Source organism: Capsicum annuum, chromosome 8 (assembly GCF_002878395.1).
Source record: "Capsicum annuum cultivar UCD-10X-F1 chromosome 8, UCD10Xv1.1, whole genome shotgun sequence".
Lineage (NCBI taxonomy): Eukaryota > Viridiplantae > Streptophyta > Magnoliopsida > Solanales > Solanaceae > Capsicum > Capsicum annuum.
The window spans coordinates 98,780,947-98,799,199 of record NC_061118.1 but is presented as its reverse complement, the minus strand read 5'-3'; positions in this window follow the sequence as shown (position 1 = coordinate 98,799,199).

Sequence of the window (18,253 nt, the reverse complement as noted above, 5' to 3'; positions counted from 1 at the left end):
TTTCAGTCTTGGCTGAATTTCCATTCCAGCCAAAAGCTATCATCCCGCTACCTTCAATACAGTCTATTACCAGTGTACCGAGAATACAGCTACTTAAGCAGATATTTAAGGAAAAATATTGGTTAGCCAATAAAAATATTGCTATCCAAACTAAAGATATTTATGCAATAAAACCACTGGAGACCTACTTACAAATAGTCTCCCTTTCCACTCCGCAAAAGAAAGAAGAGCAAAGTATTCCTGATAAAAATCAATTCATGATAGTAGATTTGCAGGTACTGCCGATAATGGCACTTGATAAAAAGTACAAAAATTTTTTAGTACCAAAATTGTTAAAGCCATGTTATACAAATTGGGACTATGTGGGGACAGATGATCCCCTCAAAACCCAAAGTTATTATGAGTTCATATTAACAGATACAGATTCATTACTAATCAAGCATAAATTAGTATATATAACAACTCCCAATAGTATTTAATATTCAAAGCTTACAATCAAACGGTTATTAAGCCCATTTGAATGGTATGTAGATCACCTACATACACCCATTCCTCTATCGAGAAATCACAGACCTCAGACCTATAATTGGTATGATTATAAGGAAGCCTGGTACAAATTTAGGTATGTTAGGGCCAACATTCACTCTTGGTTTATGAAATATTTGGAGCAGATGGAGGCTGTTGTAATTCCCCGATGGTTCTACGACTGGTGGAGTCAGTTTGGAGGAAATAAACAGATACTATCTACATAGTTTCAAAGGCAATTTGAAAAGTTCCAGTTAGAGCAGAATATTTCTACACTATCGAAAAATGTTAAATAGTGTAAATTTTTTATCGCTAAAAGAATTTCATATATTATCTATTGGTCCTTCAATATCCATGAATTTGAAAGGATTAAATACTTAAGCAAAACCATTAAGATTAAATGATGGACTTCTATGGAAAAATCGGCAGCAAGTTCGTCCTCACAGAAGGAATCGTACCTCTCCAAGGAAGAATTAAAAAGAAGACTCAAAGAAGCCTTGTCAAATCTTGATAATGAGAATCATTCAAAACACATAATGGAGTTATTAGACACAACATCCTCACATGCTAGCGAACCTAGCAACAGGGATATGATGGACCCACAAGGAATAGCACAGGCGTACCTTCTTAATTGAAAGAAATGTGCCCGCACCCCTTTGAAGTTTGAAAATATACTTAATGGACCCTACAAACAAAAAGAAGACTAGAAGACAAAGGCACACATCTTCAAGAAAGAGAATGCCAAAATCTTCGCAAAATCATCAAAAGCCTCAAGTTCAAGATAGTTAGAGACATGTGCAGAACGAATAAATAGTTATCAGCTACTCCTAGACAGGTGTAGAATAAATAGCTTTCATTAGTGTATGGACAAATATAAAATAGATAGTGTTTATTAAAAATTAGTCAGCACTTCTGAAGCCTATTTAAGGTTTTTAACTTGTAATAAAGAGGGCATTCTGAAACTTCCAACTCAAAAATCTCTCTACCATCTCCCATATTTCTCATCTCCCTCTATAAAGTTCTCTCAAATTCCTATATCAATAAAAAGTTTTTGTAAGTATATATTTCTTCATTTCTCTACCATTTTAGTTAATTTTGCTTTACATTTATTTGTTTTATTTTATTGTTTTAAAGTTAGTTTTAAAATAGTTTCAACTACTTTTAAAGTATAAATTACTTTAATTATTTGAAAGTGTTATTTTGCTCCCCGTTATCCCGATTCGTCCCCGAAATGTATAAATTACTTTAATTATTTTAAATTGTTATTTTGCTCCCCATTATCCCAATCCATCCCAGAAATGTTATCAGAGCCAAGTTGCCCGGGAAGGAGTGTGAGTATGAGTAGGAGCGGCTATAGCATTACGCTATCCTAGAGCCAGTCGAAATTAGTGTTTGTAACAATATGAGACTACCCCCTAGTCGTCACACGGTGCTTGAGACCCTGAAGGACCATAATCTAATCCATGAATGATATATGCTATGATCACTAAACAATAATACATAAATAAGTACAAAATAATGGTTTGAAATGCCATAAGGTTCAAAACATCTAAAATACTGATGAAATATAAAATCTATAAAACTAAATACTATCTGAAAATCTAGTCTGAAAAACCTCTAACTGAATCTGTCTGAAAGTGGAGTTGATGCGACAATCCCCCGACTAACTCCATCTACTAAAATACTGCTAAGCTGAAGTACTAAAATAAAAGCATATCCTTGATAGATGAGGACTTAATGCTAAATATGGTCTGATGGCTAAATCTAGCTAAGCGCTGTCAGGAGCCTGAGCGTTCAAACCTATGATATGAAACATCATGGCACAAGAAATGGGTATGCGATCAGTGCATGAAAATGTACTGGTATGCTAAATGAGGTAAGGATGAATGCATGGGTTCATATGCATGAACAATAACTAACTAAATGATATGCAAGAGTTGGATTAGCATACATAGAGGATTTGTAACTACTGAACATACTGTGTCTACTATGCCTGAGTATATTGGAACTGAATCTATTAACTGATAATTAAATATACTAATAATTTGGGATCACTGATAATCTGAATTACAATTAACTGAGTGACTGTATCTAACTATCCTTATTCTATAGAACTAAACTGAGTTTTATTCTAAAGACTGAGACCAAAACTGAAACTGTGGGAGGTAATCATCTAACCGACATGCCCCAAAATAAGATAAGATTACTGAGCTGGAGTCCAATCTATAACCCTAATTGGAAGGATGTCAGTACCGTGCCACGGGTAAAGACAAGCTGAAGATTAACCCTTTACTGTTAGGTTCCCTAAACGAGAATGGTGGTACCCTTTACTGGCAGGTAGAGCACTTTATCAACCCTCAACTGGAAGGTTTAATATCTCAAACTACGCTGGCTACACAGTTCTAGAATGAAAGGATTGCTTCTAAGGATCACACCCTCTGCTGGCAGGTGAGCCCCTATTCTTGGGTTCCCTTGGTGTTGAATCCTACTCCCAACTGAAAGACACTGAACTGTTATACCGAACTAAACTGGGCTGAATTCACTAAGATTACTGACCTTTTCTAAGTTTTGTAACTAACTAAATTCTACTGAGTTCTATAATAGATTGAGAGCACTACAGATCGGGACATGACTAATACTATTCTATAATTGAGACTGGCTCTAGGTAAACAACTAAATTATCAGGTATTAAATACCCCCAGGACTCGATAGCATAAAAAGTAAATCAAAGCATGATTTCGAATAATATAACAATGTTCACTTGGTCATACTTCATTCATAGAGACATTTTATCAAACATTTGTAATGCATTAACTTGTACATGAATTGGAATTACATGTTAGCATGCTATAATGGCATTATTTCATTCTCATAGACAATTTACTAAACACATAAAAAGCATACCTGGTTCATTAAATCTTAAACACTTAGTGTTAACATGGTTACAACAATCATCTTGCAAATTGAAGGGTTTATCATGAATATCATGTAATTCAACACATTCTAGAATCAATTCGTGGAACTCGTGATCTAAATAATGGATTAAAACTCAAACAACATCATGAACATGAATTAAATCTAATTCAAATATGGAAATCATAAATCTTGTATTTTGGAAAAGAATTCTTAGGCTCCATGGAAGGTAAGGATCTATGGATGAATATCTAACATACCTTAATTGGATGAGTTCTTGGAGAAATTCTTGGGGTTGACCTTGATTCTTGAACTAGGGTTTGCTTTATTGAGAGAGAATTACCTTTTGATTTTAGGGAAAAGAGAATAATGAAGGCTTTAAACATTTTTAGGGCTTAAATCCCATATTTGGGCAGAATAAAATCATGGGAAAAGACTGTTTTAACCCCGGGCGCAACTTTAATTTTTCATGAAATTTTCCTGATTTGGACCCCTAGCGTAACGCGCCGTTATTGCGTTGGGCCATTGGAAAATGATGACTCGAAAATTGCATGGTGCTTTGACGCGATGGTATCACGTTGCCACTTTGGTTATGAACTGGAAGTGCACCGCCACGCGGTGGAATCGCATTGGTACACTGGAAATTGACAATTATGAACTGGGACTATGGTGCGATGTGCCAAATCACGGAACAACACTAAAAACTAACAATTGCTATTTTGACATGCTCTGCAATGTGCTACTTGCCTAAATGATGGTGTTTAACGACTGAAACTTAAAATCGTCATTACTTCTTACCTGGTTGTCGGATTTAGGCAAATTTTATATCGTTGGAAAGGTAATTGAATTTCCTACCCAATGTCAGGCTCTAATTTGAAAATTACTAAGTATTCCTAAAATTTTATTTAGGATAACCCATGTACTGAGGGTTAATCTAGGCTAGGGAAATACAGGGTATTATAGTATTACTCGTGGAATAATTCTAAGAAGGTTAGGACTCCAAAGCAAGCCTTATCGGAATTCTACAGAAAATTGGACAAAGTTTCCTCTATTTTTGGGCCTAACAAGAAAATTTCCTGTCTCAAATCAACAACACCACAACCAACCCATCAATAACATCAACACAATCCACCACAATAGATCAGCAAGTCACCAACACTACCAAATAACAACATAAAATCCATCTCCAAAACATGAGACGAAGTTCAATACTCCACAAGCCCAAAATAATGAAAGAATACTAAAAAAATCTAAAGACATGACTATGGGGCGACTGTAAGAGTTTTGAAGGAACAGAATATAACAAATAAATAAACTTCTGCCCACGCAAACAAATACGGGGCTCACCAGGAATACGCTTCTCGAATTCTTTAGCCAACAAGATCCTCATTGTCACCTGTGTTCTATGAAAAATAATAGGGAGGAATGAGATGCTAGCTCAGTGGGTAATAATACTTCACCACAACTATTTTAATGGTGAAAAGTCATAAAACATCATGAAACAATGCTATTTTAGAAAACAATAACGATAAATAATATCATTGTTTCATGTAAGCTAAGTGAACCAATAGTTCAGTAATAAACTTAGAAAGCATCATATCATATCAAACATTACATATTTGGGAGATTTCCAAGAATGAATGATGTAATCAGTGTGACATTCTTCTTCATCAAGAATAGCCCATAACAGTGGACCCCTTGTAAAGGAGTCAAATATCATATCAGTATCAGTATGTTAGTTCTACCTTCCCACTAGCGAGGATTGTAATAGTCATCAGCAAATACAAGGTGCTCCAGGTCTAACGATCCCGCCGTTAGCTACGAAATTCAAATTAAGGTCTACCCCCATTTATAAATTCTTTGTAAACAATAGGATACTCATATGAAAGCATTTTTTCATAATAATACCATATCATTTAAATTTCATATCAAATCATGTTACATGTAAACTTGAATAAAAACACATGGCAAAATATATATTTCTCATGTAAGTAAAAATCAACAACAACAATAACAACAAACCCAGTGATGTAAGTGAAGAATATTCTTGGTTATAATGTCATATATCAAATAATTATTTCAATATCATATCAAGTAAAGGACTCACTCCACATGCAAATTCAAAGCATTTCATAACTCATTGTTTCATCAAAATCAAGAATAAAATATGCAAGTTAATAAACACAAATTATGGTTAGATTACTACTGTAATACCCGTGCTTATTCCTAGCTAGAAATCATCTCAAGGATGCTAGTACTTTCTTTGAAATATAAATCTATTTTTTTGCACAATGGTAATTATGAGATTTCTACTTTCTATAATGTGGGGAAATTGAGTTATCTTTCTAACTATACCAATTTGGTCCAAATCCAACACCAGACGAAGAAGTTATGGATGTTTTACTCAGAACTGACCAAAATGCCCAGGTGTCACATCTAAGTTGATGGACCGCCAAACAAGTGATGGATCGCCACTTTGACCATCACAACTAAGGAAGTAGGGCCACGTTCTGGATAAGGATTGATGGATGAGTTGGCGGACCGTTATATTTTTAACGGACTGTCATCTAGGCCTTCAACTCTTATCCAGTGAACCCCATTTCTAGTCCACGTATAACGGTCGAAATGACGGACCATCAATTTTCTAATGGACCATCAGTTGGGTCGTCACACGCCACGTTTAGTTTATTTCCAGGCTATTTTAATAGGGGTATTTTGGTCACTTACCACTCGCCTATATATACCCAGATTAGTCCAAATTAAGCAATTTTGCTTATTATTATTTCACAAGAAAAAACTAGGGTTTCTCTCTAAATTTAATCTCCAAGAAAAAGACCCAATATTCTTTAAAAAATCAAAGGATTTCAAATCCTTCAAGTTTAAAAAACATCAAGAACTTTGAGTCAGGTATGCGTAGTATTTATCTATAGATCCATTTCGTTCATAGATCTCACGAACCATGTTTTAAATATTTTTTGATTGTCTTGTTGTGATATGAGCATGTACATGTTGATGATTGTTGTTTAAGTTTCAAGATGATATCTAAAGGTGATTTCATAAAGTATATGTGTTTTTTAGTTGAAACCCGAGATCCTTATATGGCTTAATATGGTGAAATTCATGCAAAGTGATATCTAAGTTTCAAGATGATATCTAAAAGAATACATGCAAAGTGTTTGATAATATGCCTAGATGATAGAATTCATATCCCATGATTTAATAGTGCTTAAAAGACAAGTTCATGCTCTATGCTTTATGATTTCCCATGAATTCCATGTCAGTGATATGCGTTATTGTTGTGATATGGATTGACCATGATATCGAAGATATGCAAGTATATACATGTTGTATGAATTTCCTTCCATGTATAAGATGTTGAGAACTATGCTTAGTGTGAAATCCCTTACTCATGATATGGTAAGTTGTGGACTCTACTCTTACGATCAAGTCAGTCATGTATGTTAGTTTCCTTCCATTAAGTCCTAGGGGTACTTGTAGCCAAAAAATATAGTTATGTACCTAGAGAAATGTCATGTTATCATGATAATCTCAGTCAAGCCATGATCTATAGAACTCAATCAGGCATATGACTCAGGAAACCTCAGAAATCTTATGCTCTCAGTTAATTCTCAAATAGTAGCACGAATCCGTCAGTCAAAAAAAGTCAGTTGTTCAGTCCATGTACCGTTAGTTAAATCATGTTCAGCCTCTTCAGATGGGAGTAGAAGTTAGCACCAAGTGAACCTAAGGATGGGAACTCACCTGTCAGTTTAGGGTGTGATTCTTAGTAATCATCCTTATGTTCCTGAACTACGTAGCCAGTGTAGGTTGAGACATCTTAACCTATCAGATTAGGGTTGATGAGGTGGCTTAATCTATCAGTTTAGGGTTCCCACCATTCTTATTTTTATTACCTTCCAGCTTAGGGTCACTCACAGTTATCCTTACCAGTGGCGCAGTATTGACACCCTTCCAATCGGGGCATCTATTGGACCCCAACTTAGTTATATGCATTATTGGGGAATGTCGGTCAAACAACTACCTCCCATAGTTTTAGTCCTATCTCAGTAAAAGAACAAAGATAGTTCTTCAGATTTCAGTATATCAAGACGGTCATATACAATCATTTCAGTTACAGAATGGAACACAGATAGTTCCATTAGATTCAGGACTGTCAAACATAGTCATCTATGTTATCAGAATTTTAGTAGTGGTCATGCTAGATATCAGTAGATCATGTATTAGTGTCCAGATCTAGATATTATAAAATTACAATCTCAGTTACTACGTATGCATGTTTACATTCTTACGTTCATATCAGTTAGTTAGTTAGCATTGTTCATGCATGTAAACCTATTTTTGAATTTAGCGTACGTCACTTGTATACTCAGTACTCCCAGTTGTATTGATGAATTTGCGCTATGGTGCTTTCTTTCACGTTACACCATAGGTTCATAGATACGAGCTCCAGATCAGCAGTAGCAGTAGCATTCCAGTCGTAGAGTTGCAGTGAGTCCTCATCCATTTGAGGACGACATTATTTATTTCATTTAATATTTCAGTTCAGTTTTGCTAGACGGAGTTAGTTGGAGACATGTTTCTTCAACTCCTTATTCAGACATTGTTTAGAGGCTTTCAGATTTAGCTCAGATTTAAGATTTAGCTTTCAGTTGTTTTGGGTATTTGTTACCCTATATGGATGTTATAATTTGTTAGATATTTTATGCAGTTGAACCTTATGGCCTATTGTTCATGTTTTCTGCATTATTACGTCATATATTGCAGTGTACAGGTACAAATATCAGTCATGGGTTAACTTGTGGTCTTTTGGGGTCATAAGCACCATGTAGCACTTTGGTTCAGAAAATTGGGACGTCACAACTACTCAAAGTACTCTTGTCGAAATATCAAATTTGTCACCTCGAATGATTCGTGTCACTTTCTTGGATCAAATCTATAATCACATCATATCAATCTCGTGTTAATTTCTTCGTTTAGACCAAAGCATAACTATTTAACTACCCAACAATAGGAATTTCATGATTGGCTCTCAACTTTACAACATATACTAAATTTGCTTCATCCCATAAGAACATACTTCCAGTTGATTTTCTTAATATTTTAAATCCCAATAACCATATTGTCTATAAACTATTCTTTGGTTAAGCCGAAACTATAAAAATTATAATTCCATTATTTCATATACTCTCTCGGTTCATGAGAATAAATAAATTTTCTATGCATCTTTAACCTTTTGCTTCTTAAACTCTCTACCCTAAATCTACATATATGAATTATAAAAGCCAAATTTATGGACTAAGTTAAGTAATTTACCTTGAAACCGATAAGAATCTCTTAAGAATTTTCTCCTTTTTCCTTCTCTTGGCTTGTTGATTGCGTAATCCCTAAACCCTTACATTTTCCTTTTTTTCGTGCTTATTTCATTGCAATGGCAGCTCTAATTCACTTTTTTTGTGTCCTAATGGTTGGCATAAATCATATTCAACTTGGGTAAAATTATATGCCCTCAATCGTGCAATTGAGCTAAAGCCCATGATATGTTTTCCTTTTCTTATTCTTTCTTTTGGTTTTTTCTGACTTTGATTCATATTGGCAGATTGCTAATTTAGATAAGGGCCCATTTTTTTATGGACTTGGCCCACTAAATTTTTCCTTTTTAAAAAAAAACCATAATAATCTCTAAATAAGGGATATTACATTCTCCCCACCTTAAGAAATTTGGTCCCCAAATTTAAAATAAGTGCATACCTATAAACTGAAACAAGTGAGGATACTTGGCTTGCATATCTTTTTTTTTTGACTCCCGTGTAGCTTCTTCAATGGCATGGTTCTTCCATCTGACTTTCTCGTACCCAAACTTTTTTGACCATAACTTTCTTACTTGTCTACCAAGAATCGCCACGGATTCCTATTTATATGTTAAATTCTCATCAAGTTGCAAGGTCAGTGCTTCAAGCACACGAGAAGAATTTGATATACACTTCCTTAGCATGGAAACATGGAACACTGGATGGATAAAAGACATCTCAGGAGGAAGTGCTAAATAATAAGCTACACCTCCTATTTGATCAAGTATCTTAAATGGTCTTACATATCTCGGTCTCAATTTACCTCTTTTTTTCGAATGGAATCACACTTTTCATAAGAGAGACTCATAGAAAAACCTTATCCCCAACTGTGAACACTAGATCTCTTCTCCTCTTATCTGCATAAGTCATTTGTTTGCTTTGAGCTATGAGCAACCTCTGTCTAATCAATTGGACCTTGTCCATAGCTTCCTGTACCAAGTATGATCCTAAAACCTTAGCCTCTTCAACTTCAAATCACCCGATAGGAAAATGACATCGCCTACCGTACAAAGCTTCATATGGAGACATCTGAATGTTTGACTAAAAACTATTATTGTAAGAGAATTCAGCAAAGGGTAAGTAAGTATCCCAACTACCTCCAAAACCAAAAATACAAGCTCTTAATATATCATCCAAAATTTTTATAGTACGCTTAAAGTGTCCCTCCATCTGTGGATGAAATGCAGTACTAAGATCTACTCGAGTACCCAATGCTTCTTGAAAAAATTCCAAAAGCATGAAGTGAATTGTGACCCTCTCTCATAAATGATGGAAAATGGAAATCCATAAAGTCGGATAATTTCATTCAAAAATAACTGAGCATATTTCACTCCACTATATGTAGTCTTTACTGGAAGAAAGTGAGCTGACTTAGTAAGTTGGTCTATAATTATCCATACAGATTCATGACCTTTAATGGTTCGCGGTAGCCTGATAAAAAAATCCATGTAACTCTTTCCTATTTCCAATCTGGAATCCTGATCTCTTGCAATAATCATGTTGGTCGTTGATGCTTCACTTTAACCTGTTGACAATTCAAGCAACTAGAAACAAAGTTAGAAATATCTTCTTCATACCTTCCCACCAATACAATTGTTTTAGGTCATGATACATCTTAGTGGAACCAAGGTGAAAGGTATAACTGGAGATATGAGCTTCCCCAAGAATAACTCATCTTAACCCATCTACAGAAGGTACATATAATCGGTTACCTACTTGAAGAATACCATAAAAATCAACACTTATCATCTTATTTTGATCTGCTAGGACCCCATCTCAAAATTTGCACAGCTACACATCTTCATATTGAGTGCATTTGATGCGTTTCGCCAAAGAAAATTTAGCTTGCACACAAGTCAACAATACCCCTGACTTTCCAACACCAAAACTAACACCTTTGCCTTCAAGTTTCAGCATATCCTTCACTAATTGCCTCTTTCCAAGAGCTACATGTTCCAAACTACCTACAGATTTCTTGCTCAAAGCATCAAACACAACATTAGCTTTTCTAGAATGATACAAGATAGCACAATCATAATCCTTTAGTAGTTCCATCCGCCGACGTTGCCGAAGATTTATATATCTCTGCTAAAAAATGTACTTCAAGCTTATATGATTGGTATAAATCTCACAAGTTTCACCATATGAGTAATGCCTCTAAATCTTAAGAGCAAATACCACTGTGGCCATCTCTAAATCATGGGTAGGATAATTTAACTCATGTTTTTTCAACTATCTCGAAGAATAAGCTATAACATGATCATCTTGCATGAGAACATATCCTAAATCAACCCTCGAAGCATCACAAAATACCTTAAATAATCCAGAACCTAATGGTAATGGTAAAATTGGTGCAGTGGTCAAACATGTTTTGAGTTTTTGGAAAGCTCCGCTCACATTCTTTTGTCCACTAAAACTTCACATTTTTCTATCTCAGTCTAGTCAATGGAGCTGCAATCTTAGAAAAATTCTGCACAAAATGCCTATAGTAATTAGCCAAATCTATAAAATTGCGAATCTCTATAGGTGAAGTAGGTCTAGGCCATTTCTGCTCTGCTTCAGTCTTTTTGGAATCCACTGTGATACCATCTTTGGAGACAATATGCCCCAAATATAATACTGAGTCAAGCCAAAATTCATTCTTTGAGAACTTATCATAGAGCTTATGTTCCTACAACGTCTATAATATAGTCATTAGATGATTCTCATGTTCTTCCTGGCTACGAGAATATATCAGAATGTTAAGTTCCAAAAATGGCTTAATCACCTTATTCGTCAAGTTCATGAATGCACTAGGAGCATTAGTTAACCCAAAGGCATCATAAGGAACTCATAATGCCCATATCGAGTTCTCAATGCTGTTTTGGATATATATTCTTCCCTGATTCTAAGCTGATGATAATCAGACCGAAGATCAATTTTCAAAAAATGGGCAGCCTCTTGCAACTAATCAAATATGTCCTCTATACGAGGCAACAAATACTTTTTACGTATGGTTACCTTGTTAGTTTCCTGTAGTAAATACACATTCTTACAGACCTATCTTTTTTTTTACAAACAAAACTGGTGCACCCCATGGCAATACACTCGGTCTGATAAAACTTTTATCTAGCAAGTCTTGCAACTATTGCTTGAGCTCTTTCAACTCTGCTGGTGCCATACAATATGGGGGTATATATATTGGCATAGTATCAGGTGCCAAATCAATAGCGAAGTCTATCTCTCATACTGGGGTTAATCTTGGCAACTCCTTAGGAAATATATCAGAAAAATTCCTTCACAACAAGTAGCTCCACCAAGCTAAGTGTTCCCTCACTATCATCACTTTTCATAGCTAAGAGACCCATGCAGCCCTTCTTCAATAGTTGTTGGGTCTTCATAAAAGATATAACCTTACTAAACTCTAGAACTTGACTCCCTTCCAATACACAACTAGAGTCGTTGGGTATCTCAAATTGAGTCGTTGGGTATCTCAAATTGAACTATCTTTGCATGACTATCTATGGTAGTATATCAAGGTGATAACCAATCCATGCTCATCAACACATCAAATTCATTTATATCATGTACATTAGGTCAGCAAGGGTATCCCTACCTTTCACTATATCTGGCAATCATGATACACATACTCAACTAAGAAATAATCTCCCACAGGAGTTGCAACAAGAAAAGGACAATTTAACATCTTTAGTTGTCTATCAAATCTCACAACAAAGTATGAGGACTCATAAGAGTGGGTTCTCTTGAACTTCTTGGAGTAGTAGTGTGATTCCCTGTGGTATCACCACTACCCCTACCTCGAGCCTTTCTATGGGCTCTGTCTATTTCCCTACCATTAGTTTCTCCACAAAATATTTGATTAACTAAACAAGTACAGTTAGACCCATCTAATTGATCCTAAATGTCACAAACATAAGAGAGAATGAGAAAGAAAATAAAAACATGTCCTATCACACTCTCGCAAAATCATGATTATAGAAATGGCCAGCAACATAACCATAATTGAGATTCTAGTACTACTGTGTGCTCTATAGTCACAAAATTAACCTGGATCTGATACCAAATTTGTGATGACCCAAAATAGGGTGATGAACGGCGCAAAGGAGGTTAGGACTCCAAAGCAAGCCTCATCAGAATTTTACAGAAAATCAGACAAAGTTTCCTTAGTTTTTGGGCCTAATAAGAAAATTCCCTGTCTCAAATCAACAACACCACAACCAACACATCAATAACATCAACACCATCCAATACAAATAATGAACAAGTCACCAACACCACCAAATAACAACATAAAATCCATCTCCAAAACATGAGAGGATGTTCAACAATCCACAAGCCCAAAATAATGAAAGAATACTCAAAAATCTAAAAACATGACTATGGAGTAACTCTAAGAGTTTCGAACGAATAGAACATAACAAATAAATAAACTTCTAGCCATGCGAACAAATGCGGGGCTCACCAAGAATATGCTACTCGAATCCTCTAGCCAATGAGATCCTCACGTCACCTGCGCTCTCTGAAAAATAATAGTGAGGAGTGAGATACTAGCTCAGTGAGTAATAACACTTAACCATAACCACTTTAATAGGGATAAGTCATAAAACATCATGAGATAATGCTCTTTCAGAAAATAGTAACGATAAACAATATTATTATTTCATGTAAGCCAAGTGAACCAATAGTTAAGTAATAAACTCAAGAAGCATCATATCATATCAAACATTACATATTTGGGAGGTTTCCAAGAATGAATCATGTAATCAGTGTGGTATTCTTCTTCATCAAGAATAGGCCATAAGAATGGACCCCTCGTAAAAGAGTCAAATATCATATCAGTATCAGTATGCTAGTTCTACCTTCCCACTAGGGAGGGCTATAATAGTCATCAGTAAATACAAGGTGCACTAGGTCTAACGATCCTTCCGTTAGCTATGGGATTCAAATCAAGGTCTACTTCCATTTATAAACTCTTTGTAAATAATAGGATATTCGTATGAAAGCATTTTTTTCAGAATAATACCATATCATTTAAAGTTTATATCAAATCATGTTACATGTAAACTTGGATAAAAATATATGGAAAAATACATATTTCTCATGTAAGTGAAGAATATTGTCGGTAATAATATCATATCTCAAATAACCATTTCAATATCATATCAAGTAAAGGACTTTCCCCACATGCAATTTCAAAGCATTTCGTAATTCATTATTTCATCAAAATCAAGTATAAAATATGCAAGTTAATAAACACAAATTATTATAAGATTACTACTCATAGTACTGTTGTCGAAATACCAAATTTGTCACATTGAATGATTCGTATCGCTTTATTGGATCAAATATATAATCACATCATGTCAATCTCATGTTAATTTCTTCGTTTAAGCCAAAGGGTAACTATTTAACTACCTAACAATAGGAATTTCATGATTAGCTTTCAACTTGACAACTTATACTAAATTTGCTTCAACCCAGAAGAACATCTTTCTAGTTGATTTTCTCAATATCTTAAACCCCAATAACCCTATTTTCTATAAACTATTCTTTGGTTAAGTCGAAACTATAAAAATTATAATTCCATTATTTCATATACTCTCTTGGTTCATAAGAATTAACAAATTTTCTATGCCTCTTTAACCTCTTGCTTCTTAAACTCTCCACTCCAAATCTACAACCACCGATTATAAAAGCAAAATTTATGGACAAAGTTAAGTAATTTACCTTGAAACAATTAAGAATCTCTCAAGAATTTTTCCCCTTTTCCTTATCTTGGCTTGTTGATCGCGTAATCCCTAAACCCTTAAGTTTTCCTCTTTTTTGTGCTTATTTCAGTGCAATGGAAGCATCGATTCACTTGTGTTGTGTCCTAATGGGTGGAAGAAATCATATTCAACTTGGGAAAACTTATATGCCCTCCATCGTGCAATTAGTCTAAAGCCCATGATATGTTTTCCTTTTTTTAATTTCTTTTGGCTTTTTATGGTTTTGATTCATATTGGCAGATTGCTAATTAAGATAAGGGCCCACTTGTTTATGGTCTTGGCCCACCAGCTTCTTCCTCTTTTATTTTAGAAGAAACCATAATAATCTCTAAATAAAGGATATTACATTCTCCCTACCTTAAGTAATTCGGTCCCTGAATTTAACATAAGTGCATACCAATAAACTGAAACAAGTGAGGATACTTGGCTCGCATATCCTTTTTTCTTTCCTCCTGTGTAGCTTCTTCAATGGCATGGTTCTTCCATCTTACTTTCCCAGACACAAAATCTTTCGACTGTAACTTTCTCACTTGTCTACCAAGAATTGTCACTGATTCCTCTTCATATTTTAAATTCCCATCAAGCTGCAAGGTCAGTGCTTCCAGCACACGAGAAGAATCTGATATACACTGATATAAAAAATCAAACTATTTTTAGACAAAATTCAGTCCCATGGGAATAAAAATCTACTATTAAAGGAATATTTTATAAAATTATATAAGATTTCAAAATTCTTTTAAAACTGCTTTATAAAAATGTCAACAAATTCAATTTTATAAGGGGAGAAATTCTCTTCTAATAATTTTAACAAAATTCTGTTACAGGGAAATTATGAGAGATGGAACACCAAGATTAAGGTTAAGGCCTCCATTCCAGCCTTTCTGACCAGAGGAAAAAAATAAAAAGACCCTTCACAGAAGAAGATAAAAAGTCAGATAAAAGGTCAGAAATTAGGTTTTTAGTCTTATCAGAATTTTCATCCCTGCAAAAACCTACCGTTCCGGTATCGTAAAAAGAGTCTATTACCAGTGTACCAAAAATGCAGCAACTTAAGCAAATATTTAAGGGAGAATACTCATCAGTCAATAAAAATATTTCCATCCAAACTAAAAATAGTTATGCAATGAAACCACTAGAGACCTACTTACAAGCAGTCTCCCCTGCCACTCCATAAAGGAAAGAAGAGTAAAGTATCCCTGATAGAAAGCAATTCGAGATAGTAGATTTACAGGTCTTGCCAATAATGGTACTTGATAAAAAGTACAAAAATTTTCGAGTACTAGAATTGTTAAAGCCATGTTATACAAATTGGGATTACGTGGAGATAGATGATCCCCTCAAGACCCAAAGGTATTATGAATTCATATTAACAGATACAGATTCATTACAAATCCAGCATAAATTAGTAGATATAATTGATCCCAATAGTATTCAATATTCAAATTTTACAATCAAATGGATATTAAGCCCATTTTAATGGTATATAGATCACCTACATACACTCATTCCTCTATTGAGACATTATAGACCTTAGACCTATAATTGGTATGATTATAAGGCGATCTGGTACAACTTTATATCTGTTAGGCCCAACACTCACTCTTAGTTCATGAAATATTTAGAGCAGATGAAGAATGTTGTAATTCTCCGATGGTTCTATGACTGGTGGAGTCAGTTTGGAGGACATAAATAGGTATTGTCTACAAAGTTTCAAAAGCAATTTAAAAAGTTCTAGGTAGAGCAGAATATTTCTACACTATCAAAAAATGTTAAATGGTATAAATTTTTTATCAGTAAAAGAATTTCATCTATTATCTATTGGTCCTTCCATATCCATTAATTTGAAAGAATTAAATACTTAAGCAAAACCATCAAGATTAAAGGATGGACTCCAATGGAGAAACCGGAAACAAGTTCATCCTAACGGAAGGAATCACACCTCTCTAAGAAAGAATTAAAAAGAAGACTTGTTAAACTTGATAATGAGAATCATTCAAAACAGATAATAGAGTTATTAGTTACAATATCCTCACATGCCAGCGAACCTAGCAACGGGGATATGCTGGACCCAAAAAGAATAGCACAGACGCACCTTCTCAATTAAAAGAACGGTGCCCGCACCCCTTCGAATTTTTAAAAGCTACTTAATGGACCTTACAAACAAAAAGAAGACTAGAAGACAAAGGCATACATCTTCAAGGAAGAAAATGCAAAAATCTTCCCAAAATCATTAAAAGCCGCAAGTTCAAAATAGTCAGAGACACATGCAGAATGAATAAATAGTAATCAGCTACTCCTAGACAGGTGTAGAATAAATAGCCTTCATTAGTGTATGGACAAATGTAAACTAGATAGTTTTTATTAAAAATTAGTCAACTCTTCTGAAGCCTATTTAAGGCTTTCAACTTGTAATAGCAAAGAGCATTCTGAAATTTCCAAATCAGAAATCTCTCTACCATCTCCTATATTTCGCATCTCCCTCTATAAAGTTCTCTCAATTTCCCATATTAATAAAAAAAATTGTAAGTATAAATTTCTTCATTTCTCTACTATTTTAGTTAATTTTTCTTTACATTTATTTGTTTTATTTAGTTGTTTTAAAGTTAGTTTTAAAATAGTTTAAACTACTTTCAAAGTATAAAATACTTTAATTATTTTAAATTTTTATTTTGCTCCTCGTTATCCCGAAATGTATAAATTACTTTAATTATTTTATACTATTATTTTTCTCCTCGTTATTCCGATCCGTCCCCTAAATAATTTGTTTTATTAATAATTCTGTAATCAATAGAGATATCAATGAAGAGATAGGAAGAAAAATAGTAATTACTAACCAAAAAAATGATTATTCCAGGAGTAACACTAATTTTGACCTGGTCAAAATTAGTGTTGCTCCTGGAATAAATATTTTTCTGGTTAGTAATTACTGTTGTTCTTCTTCTATGTTCTTAGTTTTATTCCTTAAATGTGAGTATGAGTAGGATCGGATAGAGCTTTACGTTGTCCTAAAGTTGGTTGAAACTAGTGTTACTCCCGAAATAATCATTTTTCTAGTTAGTAATTACTGTTGTTCTGCCTCTATGTTCTTAGTTTTATTCGTTAAGTTGGGTAGCCGTTTAATAGCGGTTTAGATGTTGGAAAACCTTGAATTTTCCTCTGAATTAGCTCTGAGTATGGTGAAAAATAGAGCCGGGCCCAGAGGGTGTTCCCGTCACCAAGCGTGTAGGAATAAAATAAAAGAATTTTGGAAAGAAGAAAATTAGTAATTACCGCACACAAAAATAATTATTGTGGTAGTGACATCTAAAATAGATTTGGTCCTAGGATAGTGTTTTCTCTCTTATCTCTAAAAATCCTAATGAATACATCAACATATCAAAACGTAATAAATAGTGTTAATATTTCTGCTATCTCTAATAAAATAGCTAAAATAGAAAGTGATTTATAGAATTAGAATATTTCGAAAGAAAGTTTTAATAGAGTATAAAACTGGACATTTTGATTTTGTTAAAAATTATAATATTAGAACTTCTGAATCCATTATTGCAATTAATAGAAATGTTGAGACTATTAAATTATTAGCAGTTGAAGATATTAATAGATATAGAAAAAATTACAAATTCCTTCACACAAGTCTTGTTCAAGTAGCAGTTAAACCATTATATAGATTAGGTTTAG